This window comes from Narcine bancroftii, chromosome 9 (genome assembly GCF_036971445.1).
Source record: "Narcine bancroftii isolate sNarBan1 chromosome 9, sNarBan1.hap1, whole genome shotgun sequence".
Taxonomy (NCBI): Eukaryota; Metazoa; Chordata; class Chondrichthyes; order Torpediniformes; family Narcinidae; genus Narcine; species Narcine bancroftii.
Genome location: NC_091477.1, coordinates 48,357,069 through 48,382,382, shown reverse-complemented (window position 1 = coordinate 48,382,382; position 25,314 = coordinate 48,357,069).

Sequence of the window (25,314 nt, the reverse complement as noted above, 5' to 3'; positions counted from 1 at the left end):
TCTCTCTCCATTCTTCCATGACTCCTCTCGTTCATAAGGTTCTATTGATGTCAGATTTGAATTTACTCAACGTCAAATATTCACATCTCTCCGGTGTGGTGAATTCTCAAGATTAACCACCTCGGAGTCAAGACATTTTCCTTTAACAACTGAGCCCTAATGGTGAGATTATGCCCACTAGCTCATGACCTCTCCAGCCAGGGTGCAGCATCCTGGCCCTGTCAAGCCCTCAACATTATAAGTGAGCCAACAAACTAAACTCCTTCTGGCTCCATTTCTTCTTATGGTACTGCCTTCCTATCCACAGAGTGAGGAGTTGGGTCCATCATATCTGTGCTGCTGGGGAAAAAAATCCCACTTCCTTGCAAGAAATGGCTAATCAAGTTCTTTCAAATGTAATGAATATTTGGCCCCATTGCCCTTCTCACAAGGTCATGCCAGATTATGTTAGAGGAATGCAGTGGATTGAGCAGCATCCAAGGGAGGAAAATAAAGGTTAATGTTTCATCAAGACTGCAGTCTCCTCTTTGACTACATGTGGAGATACCGGAGGATGCATCATTAATCCCACCAATTTCAATCTCTCACTGTTGGAGTTGGAGATTCCCATCTGCTTTAAAAGGGCCTCAACCATCCCAGTGCCCAAGAAGAGCTTAGTGAACTGCCTCAAAGACAATCGCCCAGTAGCACTAACATCTACTCTGATGAAATGCTTTGAGACGTTGGTCATGGCCAGAATTAAGTAAGGGACTAGACCCACAGCAATTCGCCCACTATCACTCCACAGCAAATGCAATATCATTGGTTCTCTACTCAGCTCTAGATCACCTTGGAAACAGCAACTCATACATACGGATGTTCTTCATTGACTACAGCTCGGCCTTCAACACCATAATTCCCTCAGTGCTGGTCAACAAGGTCCAAACTTTGGGCCTTTGCACCCTCCTCTGCAACTGGATCCTTGACTTCCTCATTGGAAGACCACAGTCAGGATGAATAATAAACAATGTCTCCTCCTCACTGATGATCAACACAGGCACACCTCAAGGATGTGTGCTTGGCCCACTGCTCTACTCACTTTACACCCATAACTGTGTGGCCAGGCACAATTCCAATGCTATGTACCAATTTGCCAATTTGTCAACAGAATTACACATGGGAATGAGGAAGCATACAGGTGGAAATAGATTAGCTAGTTGAGCGCTGTCATGCCAACAACCTTGCATGCAATGTTAGTAAAACCAAGGAGATAATTGTGAACACAAGCCAGTCTTCATTTTGGGGCCAACTGTGAAGAGGTTCAAGATCTTCAAATTCCTGGGTGTCAGCATCATCGAGGATCTGTCCTGGAACCTCCACATCGATGAAAACATGAAGAAGGTTTGCCAGAGGCTAATGATTGTGAGGAGTTTGAGGAGATTTGGTAGGTCACTGAAGACTTCTACAGGTGTAACATGGAGAGCATTCTGGCTGGTGGCATCACTGTCTGGTATGAAGGTACCAATGCTCAGGACAAGGAAACATTTCTATAGGGTTGTTATTTCCATCTGTGACATGACAGGCACCAATCTTCACTCCATCAAGGACATCTACAAGAGCCGGTGTCTTAAGAAAGCAGCCTTTATCCTCAAGGACTCCCACCACCGAGGCCACACCACCCTCTTCACTCTGCTATAATCAGGAAGAAGGTACAGGAGTCTGAAGATGAGTACTCAGCGGCACAACGACAGCTTTCCCCGCTGCTATCAGATTTCTGAATGAACAATGAGCCTCAGATACTGCCTGACTTTGACTTTTTCTTGCACTATTTTTATTTATTTTGTTAAAGTTATTTTGTATGAACGATTGCATTACGATGCGGCTGTGAAACAAAAATAAATTCATGACATGTTCATGATTCTAATTCTTATTCTAATTCTGCCAAGCAGGAACACTAGATTGGCCATTGGAGAACCTCACCAATTAGAAATCCGTCCACTGAGCATCTGGGGACTGTCTTCAAGGAGAGCACACAGGGACTGAGCAGTTATTGTGGATATTCCTTTTTCTGTTCTTTTAATTTTAAGTGGAACAAATCCACCTGCAACCATATTCCATAAAAAAATACCAACCCCTTTTTATCTCAATTTTTAGTGTGGAGTTAGCTGACTGGCCATAGAAACACAGATTCCTTCCCCCCCCACCCTGCTTCTACCTCTTTCTCTCTCCTCTCCTTCTCTCCCCTCACTCTCATGCCATTCTCCCTCCCTCTACTATCCTCACTCCATTCATCCTCTATCGTCTCCCTCTCTTTCTCCTTTCTTCCCTTTTCTTTTCTCTCTCCCTCTCTCCTTTCCTCTCCCTCTCTCACCCAAACTCTACCGCTCTCTCCTTTCTCCCTTCCTCTGTTCTCTCCCTCTCTCTTCTCTCTCTCCCTGTTCTCTCTCCTATCTATCTCCCCTGCTCTCCCTCTCCTCCCTTTCCCTCATTCTTCGGCTCCTTTCTCTTCCTCTTCTATTTCTCTCCCTCTCTCCTTTAGTTTCCTCTCACTCTCCCTCCCTCTTCTCTTGCTCGCTCTCTCTCCCTCTTTTCCGCTCTCCATTTAAGATCATTTGATGATCTTGCAGATGAATGTTTTATGTTCGTATCAGTTTCATTTAAATTTCATGAAGAATTGGGACAAACACTTTGAGGCTTCCCTGCAGATTTACACATAATGGAGACCAGGCAGATTCATGAACCTGAGGGATTCCCAAACAAAGCTAATGATTCACGATTCAGTGATTTTTTGAGGGTGGACACAGAAGAAATGTTTAACTTCCTAATGTTGTGGGGCCAGTCCTCTGGACAAGAGGTGTGAACACCAAACTTCTTTCTGAATGGCCTAAAGCTTTGACTTTAGAGCTCATGCGTACTTTGGGAACTATAAAGCACTCGCAGACCCCATATTGTGTTTTCCTTTGAGTACATTCAATGCATTGTCCACAGTTCTAGGACACAGTTAGACCCACTGAACCAATGTTACTGTATGGACCTTTTACTGCACAGTGGGACTTGCTGATGTGCACAAACCCCACTTAAAGATGCCTGGAAGGGTGAGCAATAGATAAAAGCAGAGATTGGATTTATTCAGATTGGTATATAGGAGGATTATAAAATCATGAAGGGCACAGGTAGGAAATCTCGAGTCGATTTTTCCAGAGTAGGACAGAGGAGCTTGGAACCAGAGGACATGGGCTTAAAGTGGGTGTGTGGGGGGGGGGGATATGTAAAGGAAATCTGAGGAATAGGTTTTTCACTTAAAGGGTGACAAATATCTGGAATGAACTGCCAATAGAGATGGTGGAGGCAACACCATTACAATGTTTCAAAGGCATCTGGAAGGTACTTAGATAGGAAAGGCATAGAGGGATAGAAATGTAGTTAATAGGTGCAAGAGTAGGCCATTTGGCCCTTCAAGCCTACATTGCCATTCAATATAATCATGGCTGATCAGTACCCAGTTCCTCCCTTCCCCCCCATACACCTTGATCCCCTTAGCCACAATGGCCAAATCTAACCTACTCTCAAATATTGACAAAGAATTGGTCTCAACTACTTCCTGTGGCAAAGAATTCTACAGATCCACCACCCTCTGAGAGAAGACATTTTTTCCTCATCTCAGTCCGAAAAAACTACCCCCTTATCCTTAAACTGTGACCCCTGGTTTTGTTTTTTTTCCAGCATTGGAAACAACCTACCTGCATCTAGTCTGTATAAACCCTTAAGAATTTTATGTTTCTAGAAGATTCCCCCCTCAATCTTCTAAATTCCAGAGAATACAAGCCTAGTCTATCCAACCTTTCTTCATATGCAAGTCCTTCCATCTCTGGGCCTAATACAGACAAATAGTAAATTGGAGTATACAGGCATCATGTTCAATGTCGGATGATCGGACCTATTTCTGTTCTCCATGATTCTATCCATAGGGTTTAAATATTCATCTTGTCCAAGAGAAGTCATGAGGTTCACTCCTTTCATCAGCCATGGAATGTCTTAACCAGAGGTTAATTAACAGCCGGTGATTGGCACCTTTGGGGGTTATTTGGGGAACATCACACTGCACTAACTATTGCTTTTATACCCAGTATCCATGGGCCGAAAGATTGTCACATAAGAGCATGGGAAACAAGAACCCGTTCCCGACCATGGGTTACTGAAGCCAATTTTAGTGCTTTTCACCTTGGCCCCAAAAAGTACGCCACACTACAGTGAACTGGAACTCGAAAAATTTAACAATGTAGGTCATATTATGATATAGGACACTTTGCTATCATATGCTCCTCATTATAATGTACATATTGCTTGGCGCATAAGGACCTTGTTATAATGAGGGTGGAAGTAAATAAATCAATGCCACTCTCTCTTAAAACTTTCTATTTAAATATTATGATAAATGTGTGGACTTCAAACAAGTTCAATATCTGGATAAATCTGATTTCTTGTTTTTAATCTGGGGGCTAAGATGACCTAAATAATTTATGGTTGCCATTGTAGGAAGCTCTTAAGTATTTTCTTTGATTCAGTTTGCATTGGGGATAAATGTAGTAAGTTACGGCCCAGGTTGCTCCTACCAGCTGTGTTGATCATTTGAGGATATTGTCAGTCACAGACACATGGGTGTAAGGTTTTGTTCCTGTGCTGTACTGTTCTATGTTAACAAGGAGATAGCAAGGAAGGGGAATATATTTTACCTGCTTCAACGCTGTTCATCCACTTTGCTTTCTTTGACCTGCCTGTACTAAGATGGTGACTTTTGCTCTCTTATGACCCTAGAAGGGTTGTTCCCTCTATCAATAATTTCCTCTGTTCATTCATGGGTCACTTAACCTCAAGAGTAGTGCATTATCAAGGGGAACAGATGAGAATACAACATATACACGCACAAAGCCCACTCGGAAACAGAAGTACACATGTGTGTGAGGTGCACGGCCTTCCTATTGCGGGGGCTGGGGGCTGCTTTTTATGGGATGAAGGAGTGAATATTATCATGGAAACTCCTCTGTTCACCTTTTCAAAGTTCTTGCTGCATTGCTCAATCACAACTTCTAACTCAGTGCGAGAGACTTAAAATGATTTGGTTCTTCAACATACATGTTTGCTTTACCCCCATAATTGGTGGAAGCTAGCATCAACCACACAAGAGAGAGTGCAAGTAAAATGCTAGTTCTAATAGGCTAATATATACAGCTCGGCCTTGCCTCTGGGCAAGCCTAGGCCAGAATGAATGAGAATGAGCTGCGACCAGTTTATATACACAAGGTCGCCATGTGGTGGCCCCTGGTGACCAAATGGTGTAATAACATACCACCACAATAATGTCGGCTGAATTGGAGCATAGATAAGTATGAGAGTAAGGGGATTGTAAATACTGACAGAGCTGTCCCAGTCTTCAGCTAGCCTGGTGAAGAGATGATCAAGAGAGACCTTAAAATGATCAATACCTTCTCCTTTCTGTGTGGTTCTGAGTATTCTCCATGTGTACTATGAACTGAATACTCAGCAGCCCAGGATGGCCACAGAAAGTACCTTAAGGTTAAAGCGTTAGTGAACCTAAGCAGGCTATTTTATTGCAAACTATTGAGCAGCACAAAGAATCTTGGCATCAGCTACTGGGCAGTGGTATCTGAAGGCTATTGTAGAGGCTGAAGTAGTGGACATTTGTTGGATTTTCACTTTTCTAACCAATTCAGACAATTAAAGTTGCATTAGCTGGCAGGTGGCGTTGCAGGAATGACTCAATCATTAAGATGCTTTGGCCATTCATAAATAGATTCTTTTTCTCCAATCTCCAGGATTGTAGAGGCTTTATCCTCTTAAGGTTCACTTCCAGTTCATGCACTCTCCTTACTTGGAAATATAACATTGCCCTTGATCAAATTTGTGGAATCTTCTGCTCAGTAACACTTTGGGAATACCTTCACTAGAAGATCTGAACCTCACCAATTACTCACGCTCAATCCGAAATGCTGGTGAACACTCGATCGGTCAGGCAGCATCTGCAGAGAGGGAGCAAAACAGGATTAATGTTTCTGGTCCAAGACTGCATCAGAACTAAGAGAGAAAAACCAGTTCATTTTTAGCAGCAGAAAATGTGTTTTTAATCCCTTGTTCCCAGTTTTGATGAATGGCCTCGAACACGAAACCTACACCCTGTTTCTCCGAAGACGCTGCGTGATTTGTTGAGCGTTTCCACTAATTTACTTCATATTTCCACTGCTTACAGTTTCAATAATTTTTCAGGAGTTAAGGTTGGGCACAAATGCTGGTAACTTCAGTAACCCCAACATCCTGTGAATTTTGTTTAAAAAAAACTGTTGATATCAGGCTCATCTGCTACTTCGGTTGGGGGTGGGGTAGTGTTCAACATCAACTTGTAGCAATAGAAAGTTGATGCTTTCTCCAATCTATATGGTATGCTAAAATGATCAGTTTTCACTGCCTTGTCTAACTCTTATTAGCAGGTGAAAACTTGGTAATAGGACGTGTTTGCTGTTCAACTTATACACTTACATTGCTCCCTTGTTCTCCAGTTTCCTCTGAATGTTGAAGGATTCATATTTCAGTGATAAAAGAAACTGAAAAGCCTGGAAGCATTGAGCAGGTCAGGCAGCATCTGTCGAAGGACAATCAGTTAACAATTCAGGTCCGAGGGTCTTTGTCTGAACTGGGAAAGAGAGAAAATAAGTTAGTTTTAACTAACAGCTAGGTGGAAGGATGGATAGGACAAAGGAAATATCTGTGAAAGGGTGGGGCTAATCACTGTGAATCTGGGCAAATAATTAAATGTTTCAAAATTAAATCACCATTGCCTGCAGGACAATGAGAGTGGATAAAACCATTGCAAAGCAGAATTTTTCAGACGTGCGTCTCTTTAAGAACAAGATTTGACAACATTCAAAACAATGTTAATAATCAACATTATTCCTGAAGCTCTTGCTTTGAAAATGGACTCTTGTACAGTAGATGTGACAGATGTGAAAGGCAAAATATCTGTTTTATTTTAATTATTTTAGAAACATTAGTAACATTGTAACCTATCAAGCTAACCTGCTGGTTAGAAATCAATTAAAGACCATCAAACCCATCTGTTTTTTAATAACAAAAAGGTAGAGACTGGCTTCTTTAAAGAAAATTACCATAGTTAGCACAGCTCAGTATGAAACAACAAACCTAGCAGAAAACAAAACATATGTCATTACTTAAATATTTATAACTACGTTATGTTATTGCGTTGGTGCAATGTTATAATTGCGGCAAAGTCGGATAGAAAAGACCCGTTACCTTGATTGCAGCAATGATTTCACCTGTTATTTAAAGGATCTTCTATGAACGTTTGACAACATTTGCATTTTAATTCATATTGCATTTGTTCTTTTTCATTATTAAAAAAAACATTTTTAATTGTGAATTAGTTTCGTTAGATTTTTTTGTTCCTTCACACCTACTTTTGAACACAACAGATCTTACAAGCAATGTGATTGGAGAGCAACTAACCCCTTTGACTAGTTTGTGCATCTACTATAAACCATCTCAGTGAAGAGTGGACAAAGGAGGAAGGAATCTGTATGGATGTCATGCCCCTCCTAACCTCCAGGCATCTGCAAAACTTAGAAGGATTATGGGAAGTAACCCACATTGTAGCCTCCACTCAATTTCATTCATCTCTTGGACAGAATTTTTAGATGGCCTTGCTAACTCTGTTCTTTTGAGCAAGTTTCTGCGAAAAACAGTGGGACAATTTGTGTTAACAAATCTGTTTCAGTGATAGTCATTGATATTAACATCTAAAAACTGTAAAACCTCCGGTATCCGGCACCTATGGGAGCCTGATAAGTTTTCGGTTGCTTGAGATTGCGTGTTGCATGGATTGTCAAACTAATGGCTGCAGGGGTCGGGGGGGCGGGGGGTGCGGTGCCAATTTTGCCAGTTGCTTGAGGTTGCCAGTTGCTTGAATTCCAGATAATAGGAATTTTACTGTAATTGCTGAGACTTAACAGGCTGAATGATTGCCAGATTGGAGATGAAACTCCAGCTCATGCTGTCTTGAAATAACATCAAAGACATGCTTGGAAGAATGTAAATCTCAAGAGAAGTGTTATCTTTTGGAGGAGCTGGTAGAGTGAGAATTGCCATGTTTTGTTCAACTTGAGCATCCAGCCAAGAGGCTTCTTACAACTGAATGAAAAGTGTTAACTCATACTCCAATTTCATTCAGACTCTTCTGTAGATAAAGTGTTCAGTGACTCATGACACGGGAGGAGTCGGCTTGACCTGTTGAGTCCATGCTAGATCTCAATGGAGCCATCTCATTATAGACTCTTATGTCCCTGCATCCCTGCAACTAATTCTCTTTCACAACTCCCCCGTTGATTTTTTTTTTGTTCTGCTATTTCCCCGATAAGGGCATTTTACAGGAGCCATTGAACCTACCAGCCCATCACTGGGCTGTGGGAAGTATCCTGAGCACTCGGGGGAAGCCCACAAGGTTACAGACACCAAGCAAACTCTGCACTCCAGGTCAAGGAACAATTTGAAGTTTTACATTTAATTTTTAAAAAATTTTTCAAATTTTAAATTTCGACCTAGAGCATGGGACCGAGACCCTTTCGGCCCATGAGTCTATGCCATCCAATTTACACCCAGTTAACCTATAATCCCTGGCATGTTTCAAACAGTGGGAGGAAACCGGACCCCCCCCCAGGAAAACCCATGCAGACACGGAAAACATACCAACTCCTTTCAGCCCGATCGCTGGTGTTGTAAAGATGTGGCGCTATCCACTACGCCAACTGTGCTGAAGCCAACCTGGGTTCTAAAATTGGTGAGGTAACTGTGCCATTCATGTCACTTCTCCTGTCTCCTGATGCTGATCCTCAGTGATGACTCTTGTCTTATTTCTTGTTATTTGACTTTAATTTAGCAGGAGGCACCCAAATTATTAATAGAAATATGACAACCGACTCAGGCACAAAAAATTCAGCAAGGTCCCACAAAGAGCAGTGTGACAATGGTTGGATGATCTGATGTGAAGTAATTAAGGGATCCACCTAACTATTAGCCAGAGTCCACCAGGATTCCTCCCATACCCATATACAGAATGGAACCCTGGAATCTTCACTGCGAGGGAAGAAATTACAAGAATATCAGTTCTGAGATTAAACTCGACAAGTGTCCTTCATCTTGCTCAGCTGCATCCAAAACACTAGTTGACATATTGAAGGAGGCTTAGTTTGAGCTTTTGAACAGGAATGAAGGTAAAATGCAGTAAAAATGAAGAAGGAAAAAAGATTGGCAATAAATGGTTCCACTGGAACAGCAAGGACTTAAGTAAAAAACTGGAACAGATTGAATCCTTTTGCATGGAGCAGGCATTTGACACATCCATTGAAATATTTGTAGAAGAAAGAAATTAGGGATGAAATTTATTGGTGCATTAGCAAGGAACATACTGCAAAGAATAATATTTTCAATCTTTTATATCTACAATACAACTCCGATTATCTGAAATAGGATTATCCGAAATCCTCAGTTATCCAAAAATTTTTTGGACCTGGAAATGACATCACGTTGAAAAAAATTCACCTGACATGAAATTAGAATGATGACTGTCCTTGTTTCAGATAACTCCCCCCCTCTCTCTTTCCATTCCTTCTTTACCTACCCCTATTGACTTTTCTCTTCAACTCTCCCTCTCAAACTGCGTGTCGCTGTCTCACAGCCGCAAGTGGACAGAAGAATCCCTTGTCCCGGCGTCATCACAGAGAGGCAGAAGTGGGACCTCGGGCTCCCAGACAGGAGCGGGACTTCGGTGGGGAGGTGTAGGTGGCAGTTGGGAGGGGGAGCGTGAGCAGGATGAAGTCTGTGTCGGGCTCCAACATCGATAACAAGGGTATGAAGCCAGAGCGACCCCCTCTAGAATGAACCCACGGGGAGACAAGTGCCCGCCAACTCACCAGTGAGTGTTCCACCGGCCCGGGAAGCCTCCCTGGGGATCAGCTGCAGTGGCGGGGACATGTCGGGGATCAGTGGCTGGGAGGTCTTAGTAATTAGCAGCGGTGTTAGGGACGCGTCAGGGATCAGTGACTAGCGTATATTTTTGGTAAGAATTAAAAATTATTTTAATGCTTAAAAAGCCTTTCCTTGTTGTTTGTTGTTGTTTAAATATTGATACAAATGATTTGCTGTTGCTACTGGGCTGTTTAAAAAAAATGACCAGTTATACAAAAAATTCAGTCATCCGAAATAGGTCCGGTCCTGACCATTTTGGATTATTGGAGTCATACTGTACTCTATTGAAATTCATTGTGGTAGAGAAAAAAGTTCAGAACTGCTTTCCCCTGTTCACAATTACTCAAAGAGACAGAGAGTCCAAAACCTTGCTGCTCATTCAATGACCCAACTATTGGCACAGCAATGATCTCTTGCTTCTCAAATCTGTTTTAAATATTATGAACTCTTTTGCTGTCAATATTACGAGATCAGCTTGAAACACTGTCCTGGATGTTCTGGTCCCACTGTGTTTATCGAGGAGTTTCAAACCTGTCGTTGAATGGGTCTTTTCCCATAATAGGACAGTTTAAAACTAGGCTAAGTGAGAGGGGAAAAAATGCAAATGAGCCAAGGCAGATGAAGAGGAAACAGCCCACTAAGTGGCTTCAATAAAAGACGAAAAGCTTAAAGTCGAAACAATGAAAACACATACCCAAAATACTGATGGGCCCGAATTATTGGGTTAGCCAAGTACTCCACCAATTAACTATTGTTTTCAAAATCTTATGTCCAAGAAGGAACCAGTTACAGAGTGCTCTTTCAGAACTATTCAGTGAACCACTTGGAATTGTTCTCACCATATGACAAAGGCAATTGTAAGCAAAGAATTGGAATCAAATGATTCCAAGAATTCCTGATGGAAACCCAAAATCCACATTAGCCAGTTTTTAGAAAGGATATATAATTATAATTAATCCCCAGCCAACAGAGAGAGGATTAACATCTAATTTATATTTTATTAAGCCTCTAGAGACAAATGTGAAGAAAACATTTTAAAGATAGAAAAGGGAACAGTTCCGAACTCCATGAATAAAATGCAAGGATCCAAACAGATCGGTGTTTAAATATTTTAATTTTGTTGAAACCAGGTTATCAGTACTTTGCTGCTTGCTTTTAACAAGAGTCTGAGAACTGCAGTCCTGTGGCTTACAGCATAGCAGAAATTCAGTCATTGTGCCTATGTTAACTTCAGTAATTCCAACCAATGTCCTACGCTGACTCCCTACGATCCTCCACCTTCTTGTGCCTCAGTTGGTTACTTCCTTTAGCTCTGTGTGGCAAAACTTGATCTTTGTGCAAAGAAATGCCAGAATTTACTGTACTAAATCATCATTATCTGTCAACATCTACCAAAAGAATGAAGAAACACAGTTGCTGTGTACAATTTTCAACCGGTCGTCCCTGAATTTTCTGGGTTGAGCAACTTCCATCTAAGTACAAGTTTGGTTGTTATTGGTGAATTCCATTTTTGCCTAAGAACAGAATGCAGCTGGCTGTGAATCTGTATTGCAGAGACCTGTTTCATATTAACTGTGGTGTAACTTAACAGGCCCTTTGTGTGTTCTGGACCTGTGGGTGTCTAAAATTATGAGCACAAAGTCAAGGTTGAAAATACTTTCCATTTAGTTTCATCATTATTATTGCTAATTGTTACATAATCATGGTTTGGCATTTGATGTGCATTTAGTGTTGCCAAGTATTGAGAAGATACAATTACTTGAGGACAGGGGGTGGGCTTCTGTTCCTCTTTCTTTCCAAACTGCAAGTGAGTGACCTCAATGGATGATCTAAGTTTGGATTTATGTTTTATGTTGCCACAGCAACAATATTAGTTGTGCAGTGTGACTCATGGTTTTCTTGGCCAAGAGGCTCAGAAATGCAAGAATTGAAGGCGGCTACCTAACAAAAGGCCTAGATCCAAAATGTTGCTTACCCCTTGCTTCCTGCTGAGTTTCTCCAGCATTGAATTCGACCCCAGCATCTGTAAACTTTCTTGCTTAACTTAAGAGGTGAGGGGAAACAGTGCAACGCAAAATCCAGAGCAGAGCAGATTCGAACTTAACACCATCCTGTGAGCTGCCAGAGGTCAGGATCGTGCAATGCAAGATCCGGAGCAGATTCAAACTTAACGCCATCCCGTGAGCTACCAGAGGTCAGGATCGTGACGTGACATTGTTCGTGATAAAGTGCCCATTCCAAAAGGAGGACATGTGTTTGCATTTGTTGATTTTGCAAATCTGTTTAAATCTTATAAAAAATATATAGTTTTTTAAAACATGCTGTGTCTATTTATATAGGGTAATTAAGACCATGTCCTCCTTTTGGAATGGCCACCCTAGTTCCTGACCTTGGGTCAGATGGCACAGAATAACAAGTGAGAGGCTTAAGTAACAGGGCCCAGAAAAAAAAATGCTTCAAAATGCTACTTTCATCATTTTCTCCAGGAGGGATGCTTCAACCTCCAATTAAAGAATAATTTTTACATTTTCATGTATCTGTGAGAAAACTTCAGAAATAAATTGTATGAATATCAAGAAAATAGCTTTCTTGTTACAAAAATAAATATTATATCCCATGGATAAATGTATTCCATATTATAATCAAAATATTATAGAAATTTATGCAAGTATTGAAAATCATTTTATTATTCAATCTAAAACCAGGGACTTCAACTGAAGTAAAATAAACTGCAGTAGAGTCACACAACACAGAAGCAGTGGCCCATCTATGTTAATGCCATTTACTAGGACTTTGTCTGAAGAGGATGATATGTAGCATGAGTTGGCAATAGGAGATTGGGACACTTGCACCCGACAGAATGCCAGAAAGCAAGCAATAGATAACATTTGCAGTACCTAAAACTGATAGGGTCGCACAGCATCCATGGAAGTAAAAGGCAGCTGAGCATTCTTCAGGAGTGACTAGGTACCATTTACAGAGTTAATGCATAGTTTGCAACAACTAGACAGCGCACAGCGATATAATAGCAGAAATAAGAGAAAAAGTGATTCAACTATGGCTCACAAGAGAAGCTGAAGGTGGTATTAGAAAATAAAGGAAAATGACGAGAAATGTTGCTTAAAAGCAATAAGGCTGAATATTGGGAATATTTCAAATAGCAAAGGAGTATGTGGAATTGATGTGAAGAAAAAACAATGTCGGAGTAATAAAGCAAGAAACAAGAAAACAGATGGAACCTCAAGTCAAGGCTACCCAGTATGTGGACTTTGCTACGAGAGGGACGAACATGTTGGACCTTGGGTGTCGGGTATCGGGTAGTGCCCTGCCTCCATCTTGGATACTCAGACCGCATCTCTGTAATGCTAATCCCAACATACGAACTGCTCATCAGACACTCCAGACCAGTTCGGAAGCAGGTTAAAACCTGGCTGGCTGGGGCCATTCATGCACTCCAAGACTACTTTGAGTGCACTGACTGGAACATGTTCAAGGAAGCAGCAATCAATGGTGACTGCATCAATCTGGAGAAGTATATGGCATCAGTGACCAGCTATATCAGTAAGTTTTCTGACGACGACACTGTGCCCAAGACCATCATAACTCGCTCCAATCAGAAGCCATGGATGACTGTGGAGATGCGTGCGCTGCTCAGGAACCGAGACACTGCCTTCAGAGCAGACGACAAGGTAGCCCTAGCTATTGCAAGTGCCAAGGTGTCTAAGGCCTTCAGGGGAGCAAAGTTGCACATGCCCAGCACATTCGCAGTCACTTCCTGATCAGCAAGGAACACGACACATGGAAGGACTTCCAAGACATCACCAACCACAAGACTGCACCATCTGCCTGTGTTGGTGATGCCTCCCTCCCAGACCCACTGAACAACTTTGACGCTTTGAGGTGAAAAACAACATTGCAGTGAAGAAAACCTCCTCTCCTCCAAATGACCAGGTTCTGTGTCATGCAGTAGCTGAGCTGAAGAGAAAGCTAGACAAGGTCAACCCACAGAAAGCTGCTGGACTGGATAATATTCCCTGGAGAGTGCTTAGGGGATGTATGGCCCAGCTAGCATATGTTCTCACCGACATCTTTAACAGCTCCGTGAGAAGCGCCATGGTTGCAACATCCTTCAAAGCCCGCCACCATTGTCCCAGTACTGAAGAAGTTCTCTGTGTCCTGTCTCAATGACTACTGCCCTTTCGCATTCACGTCCATTGACATGAAGTGATTCGAGAGCCTCGACATGGGGCACATCAAGCTCCTGCTGTCCCCATCATTGGTCCCCCTGCAGTTTGCATATAGACCCAACTGCTCTATGGACGATGCCATCACCAATACCCTCCATCTAGCCGTATCTAGATAATGCAGATACAGTTAGTTCTAACCATCAGTAATTCTAAATACCTTCCCTAGGTATTTATAGTTCAATGAACATGCATGCAGCGAGATTGGTTTGTGTGTGGGAGTTTTTTCTCTGCTTTGGTGTTTGCTCCCGGGTTGTAATACAAACACATGCCCAGGATTGTAACTCCTTGAACTCTTTGAATCTCTTACCTCACCCTCGCCACCACAGGTAACAGATCAGTCATGATCTGATTGTATGGCGGAACAAGAGTGTGGTGTTGAATGAGCTATCCCTGCTTCAATATCCTATGTCTTGTATGTGACTGATAAGGCCCCAAAAGCAATTTGATCCAAACTAGGGGAATTACGCAGTTCTGTAGATTGTACTGCTGCCTTTTCACCTATGGGACTCGGATTTAAATCTAGCTGAGACAAATAATGTCTGTTCTATTTCTAATGGTTGTTAAGAGTCCTAAGTAAAATGAGTTTGGGCAGACTGAAACCAATCTCCCAATGGATGCAAGCCCGCATAATAAAACTGTCCACAATTCAGCACTAATTGGTCCAGAGATACAATAAAACTGTACAAAATATCACTCTGAAGCAGGAGATGTGTTTTACTGGGTGTTTTGCTCACTCTATATTTGAACTGCAGTGAGGCTAATCAACCAGTGTTGCTCTCGGGCCACTGGTGAAAGGTGGGAAAAGGTTTTCTTCTTTGTCATTCCTCATCCTTGCCCCCATCTCACCAAACCACTCCAAACAGTGATGTGACCTGCGTCGATGGATTCATGCTACTGTAATGGTCACACTGAGTCAGTTCCTTTACCTTCCCATGACTGCGCTATCATTTATAACAAAGCTACCCACCCTGAGCTGTAAAAATAAAATCCAGGACACAGAAACCAGATCTTGTGACTCAGAGTTATTTTTGGGATTTCAAATTACCTTCAAGTATATTACATTCACTATTAACAAGAGACCTAATGAGCAAGCAGATGAAAGAATATAATGCCATCTTGCAGAACAAAAATTGATTTATTGCAGCATAAGTTTCCGAGCTGCATTGTAATAGGTTTACTGAAAGAAGAACACATTTGTTCAAAGTGTGGCTGCTCGGAGTTTTTTTTTTGTCTTGCTTTTCCTTTGTTTTGCTCTTGGTATTGAAAGCTGCTTGACTTCACTGGTCCTCTGTGAACCCTAGTTATGATTATTGTTTGGGGGTAATCGAAGTGCAGGATGGTGACTGGTAGAGTTGGTTAACTCACCAATGTTTTAGAGACTTCTACTGTCTGATGGGTCCAGAGACAAAGGAGTTTCTTTCCAACAGCTATCAGACTCTTGAACTTCTCCTTGCTACACTGATCATACTCTGGGTATCTAGTGTATTTATTATGTTGTTTAATTGAATTCAATTAGTTGACTATTATAGTTTTTCTTTACAAGTACCTGTTCAGCTGCAGCAAGTAAGAATTTTGGTGCTTATGGACATTGTACAATGTGTACGACAATAAACCCATTATCAGCAGCACTGGTTAATGACGTGTGTCAAAATGATGCCCTTCCCTGTTCAATGAGTGGAGTTGACTCTATTAGCTCTCGAGGATTTCAACTGATGTGTTGAGTAGAATCTTCAAACTAAGTCTCAGTACAGTTTAGTTTTTATTGGCACTCAAATTACTTAGGCATGCTGGTGTATAATTAACTTCCAATAACTTCACATTTGATTTATTGTTTAAACTTATCACTTCTAACAGGACTCACGATTTGGACTTAAATACTTCCTGTACTGGTCAGACTCACTTCAATGGGGGGTCATAGTCTTCTTTTCGCCAAACTCCTTCTGCACTGGTTATTCCTGGGTTATCACCACCATTGTCTTTAACCCTTTCATACGAGTTTTCTTCGAATCTTAGAAGTGTTTTCTTTGTTCTTGCCCCTGCCCAGCATTCTCATGTCAATCATTTAAGTTATCATTCATTCAAGGACTGGGTTAACAGGACACATCTGTTTCTCTGTTGGGCAGTCATTCAAGAAGGGCATCATGGATAAGCCTGGGAACTTCAGACTGGTGAGCCTGACGTTAGCGGTGAGAAAGTTGCTGGAGGGACAGGATTCACCAGCATTTGGATAGGCAGGGACTGATTGAAGGTAGTTGGCATGGCTCTATGCATGGGTGGTGCTTCACAAAGAGGTGGCCAAGAGGATTGATGAGGTCAGGGTAGTGGACATTGTATACAAGGACTTTAGCTCAGCCTTGGAAAAGGCCCCATATTGCAGATTAGTCTGGAAGGTTAAATCAGGTGGGATCCAAGGAGAGCTGTCTAAAAGTGGTGAAAAGAGACAGGCTAGTCGTGGAGATTTGCTTTTTTGTTTGGAGGCTTGTGACCAGAGGTCTGTTGCCATTTATGCTGCACTTAAAGCATCAGTTCTCTCAACATTTTCCTGTCCTGTCGAGGCTTGAGGCTGCCTTTACAACTTATCAGCCCTTCTCCGTCCTTCCCTGGCAAGTTCAACCAGGATCTATTTGCTGGTCTGGTTTCTCTTTACATGATCTGGATTATTGTGGATACATACCAATAATCTACATTGTTCTTTGCATCTTTATCCATGTTGGGCCACAGGGACAAGCTTTTAATTTGCTCAGTGGTTCATTGTGTATCATCTGATTATGATCTGCAGTGGGCGCTGTTCATCCTTGACGATGTCCATCTTGTATCTTAGTTTTCTCTCTGCCTTATGAGTCGAGGTAGGTTTCAGCTCCTTGTCAGTGGTGGAATGAGTCTGTATCAGATCTTCAATCTTGGTCTGATTGACAGTACTCACCTAATAGGGAGTTGCTATGATTCTCCTTCTTGGGCACCTAACCTTACCAATTCATCTGCTCAAACATTCCCTGCAGAGGAATATTTACAGTGAGCTTTTACTTTAATTATTCCATATGCTTGACCTTGGGCTTGTTGATGATATATTTGAGAAGGGACACAGATAGTGAAGGTTGCACAAGCACCTTGCCTTGTCACAGTGCCAAGGCTGTTAGAACTATGTACTTTCTGCTTGAATACATGTCCACGGGTGGACAGGGTGACTATTCGCATATACTACTGCTGCTAACTTGACAGTCGGAGAACACCTTTTACCCAGCAACTTGAAAGCAATCTCCACTAGTGTGGAGGTAGTGCTAGTTTTCTACGTCAGAGCTACATCCATTATTCCTGATCAGCCATATTAGAAACTTTAATTTAAATTTAGACATACACCATGGTAACAAACCATTTCAACCCATGAGTCTGCGCCGCCCAATTTACACCCAATTGACCTACACCCCTGGTACGTTAGGAACAGTGGGAGAAAACCAGAGACCCCAGGGAAAACCCACCCAGACACGTATCATCAGTAACAATGTTTAAAGTGGAATTTGATGTTTTATTTTCAACAATGATTTTCATTAGTGATATCTACACACAGTGGCTGGTCCCACAGACTTGCCTGTTTGGTTTTGGTATGAATGGACCCTTGGAATCATTCACTGTCCACTCTCATGCTTGTTTAATTCTCCAGTATAATTAAGATTATCTGCAAGGAAGTGTCCAGAGAGATTGACCTGACTTCTGAACCAATCTAATTTGATCATCCTATAGGTATGTGCTCCTTCAGGAGGGTTAAGGTGGTTAGGGCTGACTGTGTCAATAAAATGCTGAACTGCGTTATTTCCAACTGAAATCTAATTCGCATTTTACAGGATGAACACCTTGAACACATCAAAACAAGTTTTCCTAAACTCAGAATCAGCCTGTCAAAAGTCTTAAAAACACATTTTAACCTTCCAGAAAAAATAAAACATTCTTGTTAGCAAAAACAACTCTTAAGATTGCCCCCAAATGTTCCAACTTCCCTCAACACTAATTTCAAATTGGCAGCGGAAGTGTACACTAATCACCAGTTTTGCTAAATGCCAATTTCTCTCTGCAATGTAGGTATCTTTTACCCTGAATAGCGAGACATTTCCAACGCCTTAACCTGGATCGCACATGGCCTGTGTGGAATGTGGAGCTCTCGCTCTCTCCCTCACTCTCTCAAAAAATTAATTTTGGGAGAGGTTAGATCCTACGTAAATAGCTGAAAACTCAAATAATCAACTTTCACAGTGAAAAAAAATAACATACCATATATTTCGGTGTATAAGTCAACCAGCATATAAGTGAACCCTATTTTTCAGCATAATTTTAAGTGTTTTATGGTATATCCAGCATATAAGTCAACCTCGATTTTTCGGGCTGTCCGGGCCTCCCTGGAACAACCCAAGATTTTTAAAAGCACCCTAATCATAAGTAACAAAGTTGTAAATTAAGTTAAAAAAAACCCTTGGTCTACCAGGCAGCAGCGGCGATGGCCCACGGAGCTGGAGCGACGACATCATGCTCCTGGCATGAGCAGGAACCTTGACCTACCAGGCAGAAGCGATGACCTCAGGGTCCCGGGTAGGAGCGGTGGGGAGGTGTAAATTTAATTTAAAAAAAAATTATTCCTACAGCATGGTAACAGGCCATTTCAGCCCATGAGTCTGTGCCGCACAATTTAAACCCAATTAACCTACACCCCTAGTATGTTTTGAAGGGTGGGGGGAACCAGAGCCCCTGGGGAAAACCCACATAGACACAGGGAAAATGTACAGACAGCACAGGATTTGAACCCCAGTCCTGATCGCTGGCGCTGAAAAGGCATGGCGCTAACCACTGCGCTATCCTTGCCGCCCTCATCAAATAAACTCGCGTTTAAAAACTCCTGTTACATGAACATCAGTGGTAGAACTGCTGAAGTGCAAACATGTATCCCTTTCTATTTTAACCATTTGCATTTGGGTCCCAACACACCAGTATGAGTTTTTTACTCCTTACAGCAGCTATCCTCCTTAATTCAATTCATGCGAATTTATATGGAACTATGGATCAGATTTCTGCACTAAACTTGTAACTGTTACGCTGTTGATTCATTTCGTGCAGGCTTCTTACTGCTAACAGGCAGATAGGACATTCAATTCCTTTCAAGATCCAAACACGTAAACATTGAGTTGCTAGAGAAACTCAGCGGGTCAGGCAGCATCCATGGGTAGAGATGGTCAGCCAACCATGGGCCCCTTACCCCACCTTCTTTTCCCTTCATATGCTCATATTACCACTTCTTACAGTTGGCGTAGCAGTTAATGCAACACCTTTTCTGTGTCAGCGTTTGGGATCGGGGTTCGAATTCCATGTTATCTGTAAGGAGTTTGTACATTCTCTCTGTGTCTTCATTGGTTTTCCCCGGGGACTCCGGTTTGCTCCCACTATTCAAAATATACCAGGGGTGTAGGCTAATTGGGTGTAAATAAATTGGGTGACACAGGCTCATGGGCCGAAATGCCCTGTTACGGTCTGCATGTCTAAATTTTATTTTAAATTTATTTTATTTTATTACTTTAGTCTAGATAAAGGGATGCTTAGTGCAGTGATTTAGCACAACACTTCTACAGTGGTAGCAACTCGGGTTCAAAACCAGCAGTGTCTGTGAGGACTTTGTACATTCTTCTTGAGACCTGCATGGGCTTCCTCCAATGTCCCAAAGACTTACTGGTTAGTAGTTTAATTGGTCACATGGGTGGCCCGGTCTCATGGGCCAGAAGGACCTGCTACCGTGCTGCATCTCAATTAAAAAAAAAATTGAAGGTTCCCAACCTGAAACATCAACTGACTAATTCTGTGCATGGACGCTGCCTCACCCGCTGAATCCGTGCTACAGCTTTTTGCTTGCTTAAGTAGAATTAACATTTAAGGACAAAGGCTTTCATAAGAATTCAGAGAGGGGTCAAGAGTGTGCCTATGGAACAGAGGAGTGTGAAGGTTGAGGCTCAGGGTGTGATGAGAAACATAACTTGAGAAATATTGAACATCCTGTGGATCTTGGGCATTGTGCGTGAATGGAAATTTAAAAGTGAAATTCCAAGTGGAACCCAAAGGAATAACGTCAGGGAGTTCAAGTTTATTAAATAACTATACATATACAACCAGATGAAACAATGTTTCTCCAGACCTCAATGCACATAATAATCAGAAATGCACATAAAAATATAATATAAACTAAATATATACAAATATAAAATTTTGGTATAATTTACGTTTTATTCAAAAGAGACGCAAGGTTACAGGATATCATTCATCAATTCCACAGACTCCAGGATGAAGCTAGTTCCAAGCTTGTTAGCCCTGATTTTGATGTTCCTATTCCTCCTTCAGATGATAGCAGGGGAAAGGAGCTTGTGATGGATCCTTTGCCAGAATCCTTAATAGTTCTTTGAAACCTATTTAAGCAATACTTCCGGTGAATGTGGTCAATAGAGGAAAGGGAGACCCCAGTGATCTTCTCAGCTGTTTTAATGATCGCCTGATTTGGCTCCAGTTGGATGCTTTTATTATAGGAAATTGCTAAGGAGAAGAAAGGGAATTAGTGGCTATATCTCCAAATCAACTGCCTGTTCCCACGTACCAATCCAATTTCCCACTGATTATAGGCACCTGATCCCCACTCCCCAACCATCCATTGACCCCTGTCAAGATCAACTCCCTTAACATACAGGCTGACTCTCTCCAATCCAATTCATCCACCAAAACCACTCCTGGCCACTTCTCACCCATCCACTATCCATTCTCCCACCCAACCATCTCTGTCGATCAGTGCCACCATTGCAACCACCCACCATCCTCATTTCCACTCCCCCAGCACCATCACAGCCACAACTGCAATCGCTCATTGCTACCCATTACTGTCACCATCCACCCACTATCATGCCTTGAAGATGCACTTCACATGGTTTGGGACCCTTTGCCCTGCAGCACTGACCTGCAGAACAGAGGACATCTTGTTCTATTTGTAGCCATCTTTCTTCCCTACTTCTGAGAAGGTCAGTGATCATAAGTCAATAAGACATAGGAGTGGAATTAGGCCATTTGGCCCTTGAGTCATCCCTGCCATTCTATCATGGCTTATTTACTGTCTTCTTCAACCCAGTTCTCCCCATAACCCTTAATTCCCTTCCTGATCAAGAACATATCTACCTCCGCCTTAAATGTCCCCAATTACCTGACCTCCACAGCCATCCGCAGAAATGAACTCAGCAAATTCACCACCCTCTGGGTGAAGAAATTCTTTCTCATATCTGTTCTAAAGGGACGTTAGTATTCTGAGGCTGTGCCCTCCAGTCCTAGACTCCCCCACTCTATGAAACATCTGGAAGGATCAGTCCTTTCAGTTTTTGATCGGTTTCCAGTTGCCAGGTGAGAGATCATGAGACACCAGCGACTGTTGTTGACAGGTGTTTGCAAGTGTGATGCAGCCGAGTCATCCATTTAAATTTCAAATTAAAAAAATTACAAAATGGTAGATGCTGATTCCTCCCATTGAAACCTATGCTTCCAAATTACACCCAGTTAACCTATAAATCCCGCATGTTTTTTGGAGGATGGGAAGAAACTGGAACACCCAGGGAAAACCCACGTAGGTCATGGGGAGAATGTACAAACTCCTTACAGAAGGCGCGGGACTAGAAGCCGGGCCTCTGGGTGACAGCATGTGCATTGACCACTACACTAACCTTGCGACCCTTTTACACTTTTAATGTTAGCTGATGTTCCACAACTAGCCTCTTCCGGCTAAGAAGTGATACCCAAATTCCTCCTGGAATTGGAGACACGAGAGACTGCAAATGCTGGAATCTGGAGCAAGATACAAAGCAGTGGAGGAACTTCATGGGTCAAGCAGCATCTGTAGAGGTGGGGGAAGGGTGGTGGTGGTGGTGGGGAGAAGGGAATTGACCACATTTTGGGTAGATACTCTTTATCAAGCTTAGGCTTCAAACATACTCAAAAATTAATTTTCAAAGTTGTGAAATCTTCAATGAACAATCTAATTGGGAAGCATAATAGAGCATAACTATTTCATTTTTCTCCTTTTGCCTGAGATGGTTTATCAGCAAAATGTTGCATTTTTGGCAAGAATACTTGGTGGACAGAGAAAGAAAAAAAAAACTTACTTCGTTGTTTCATTTCTGCACACATCAGTTTTTTTTCTACATTAAATATTTATAGAAAGATAAAGTTTTTAAGCCACAGAAACAAGTGTTCATGAGCAGAAAAAAATGATTACAATTTGAGGAATATTTCAGATTCTGTACATCTTTGGAACAATGAACTGCATTGGTTATCAATTTTGTGTTCAATCCAGGACTAAGAATTATATATCAAAATAGAGTCTACAGTCATAACAATGAGTGGTATTGGGCCTAATTCATTTGCAATTGAATTGCACCATCCCTCTTTGCTGCAAAATCCAGTTTGCACTGATTTTCCGTGCTGGAGTCACTTTATTTACACCAAGAACGTCCTTTCCTTCTTGGATCAGGGGAAGAACAGGGAAAAGGATGGTTGCTTCTTCTGAGAGAGGGTTAGCTGTCTTTTCACCACAACGTTTGGCAAAAATTAAGAACACATTTTTGTTGTAACTTAAGAGAAGAAAACTTCAGCAGTGAGACATAATTTAATGTTGAAATCCGAGCACAATACACACCAGCTGTGACCTGTTCTGCTAATTCATCGACAGAGTATCAACGCTTCCAATCCAGAAAATAAATGGCAGTGAACATTTGCTGCATGTGACACTCTCTCTTTCTCTCTCCCTCTCTTTCTCTATCACTCTTAATGCCCACAGTAAACCCCACAAGGCTTTGTGCTGCAGCCACTTTGAATTGTTCACAATATTTGGTTCCTGTTCAAGGGTGTTATTGGCTGGAGTCAACAGTTTCAGTTGGAATCATGAAGCTCCAGGCACCTCAGTCTGAGAAAAGCATGCAGTCCTAAACACCTAGGACCTGTGTGGACCTCTGAGAAGTAACAAGTGACATATGCTGGTTTAGTGTCACTACCCCTGTCATTGGATCTTCACTCCAATCCCATGTCATTTACACCCACTATAACATCTTAGCTCCATTTACTTGAATGAGATTTCCTGGCCTGGAGATAAGGGAAGAAAATAACTTTTTAACCAATCTAATAATTTAAAAAATAATTTGTTTTAATTATATGTAATAGATTTTTGTTCTTTACTTGCGAGCATTTTCATTATTTTTAAATATCTTTGGAGGTCATTGAGACCTATATAGCATAGAATGCATTCTCCAAGCTTTGAGGCTCCCCCAGCCCACCCTCTCCCACCCTTCTCCCCAGTTTGTCATTGGTTGTCAGGGATTTTGGAAGTGAGCTTCAGTGATGTGCCTGAAACCTACTCCTTTCTGAGGCGAGAGTACCCATTGCTGGATGTTGTGAGGCAGGAATCCAGACTAGAGTAGAGGTGAGATGGAGGAGGCAGGGATCAGTTGAGTCCAAGGCAAAATTTATAGTCCATCCGCATGGACCATCAGCTCCTTCCTCACCAAGTCAGCACGTCCAATACTGCCACTAAGACCCTCCGTTTATTAAGTGCTCACTTCCCTCTGTACTTTTGCACAAATCTTCACTGATCTCTATGCCAATGGCGAGATTAGAAAGCTGAGCCCTTCGCCACTCAGTTGACCTACACCTGCAATTTATTTTCATGCACCTGCTCCAAGGCTTCAGTTAACCCAGAATGAACAGGCCGATATAGGAAAGCATGCTTCCTGAACCCTCTTTCATAGGACACCGAGCTTGGATTTTAAGGATAAAGTTTGACATGGGCACAAGTAAACTAGTGGTCATGTCTTTAGGATCACCTCAAAACCTCTGAAGTGCTAAAATCCAAACAAAATGCTCATTGTTTTACTCCCAATGCCTGAACTCCATTATTCTGCCACTACAAAGGTCCTTGATTTAAGTAAGTCATTCAGTGTCGAGTGCAAGTTAATTGAAACCGATGTGCTTTATTGGTGAATAATGCATGATAGGATTGGTTTGGGCACATGGCCATCCATAATTGTTCATACACACCAGTGAGCTGAATTTTGCTATTGCATAATTCCTTTGAGCATACAACATCAGGTTATGAAAAAATTAATAGGCAAAGTTTAAATGATTGATGATTATCACAATTCTGCGATATGCATTTAGTAACTGTGCAACACATTCATCTTATTGCTGCCCAAAAGCTATTTATTATTTATTAATAATTTACATAAGGCACCGGAGTGTCACTGGTACTTAATGACATTCACTTAAAGGACCCTGTTTGTATGACTTATTAAGTGCCAGAAAAATATATATTTACTTATTGAACCACCCCATGGTAATTAATTTTGCATTAATGGTGTGTCATGGACATGTGCATTAAAACGTTGAAAGCATATAGCTTCCGTCTCCATAATTTTCCCTGTGTTTGGTTGGAGATTGACTGCATTTTATGTTTAGAGAGACACATTTTTCCTGCTCCATTTCAGGAAAGAGGTAAAACGATGGAACACGTGCCACACACATCAGTCAATAATCCTGAAGGATTATTGATCAAAAGAATGAAAAAAGATGTAGACTCGTATTAATTGAACTCTGTGGGTCCATCTCATGAAATCTGCTGATTTGCTGTTGGGAACAGGATGCTCCAGAAAAATGATATTAAATACACTGCCCCACCCCATCCCCAGCCATAAAAAGTATGAAATGGATGGTCCTCTCTGATCCTTAATAGATCCTTACTTCTCTCCAAAGAATATATTAAATAGATCACTTCCCACCCCACACATGATATTAAATGAACTGCCTGCTCCCTGTGTGAGATATCAATTGGACAGCTTCCCTCTGCCTACATGATGCATGATATTGACTAGATGACCCAGCTACTTGACATCTCGCCACATCTTCTTGGAACTGAGAAATGCTCCAAGCTATTTCCTGTTTCATCCTTCCATTGTACTATAGTTGCTTTGTTGATAGGCTGGCTTTCCTG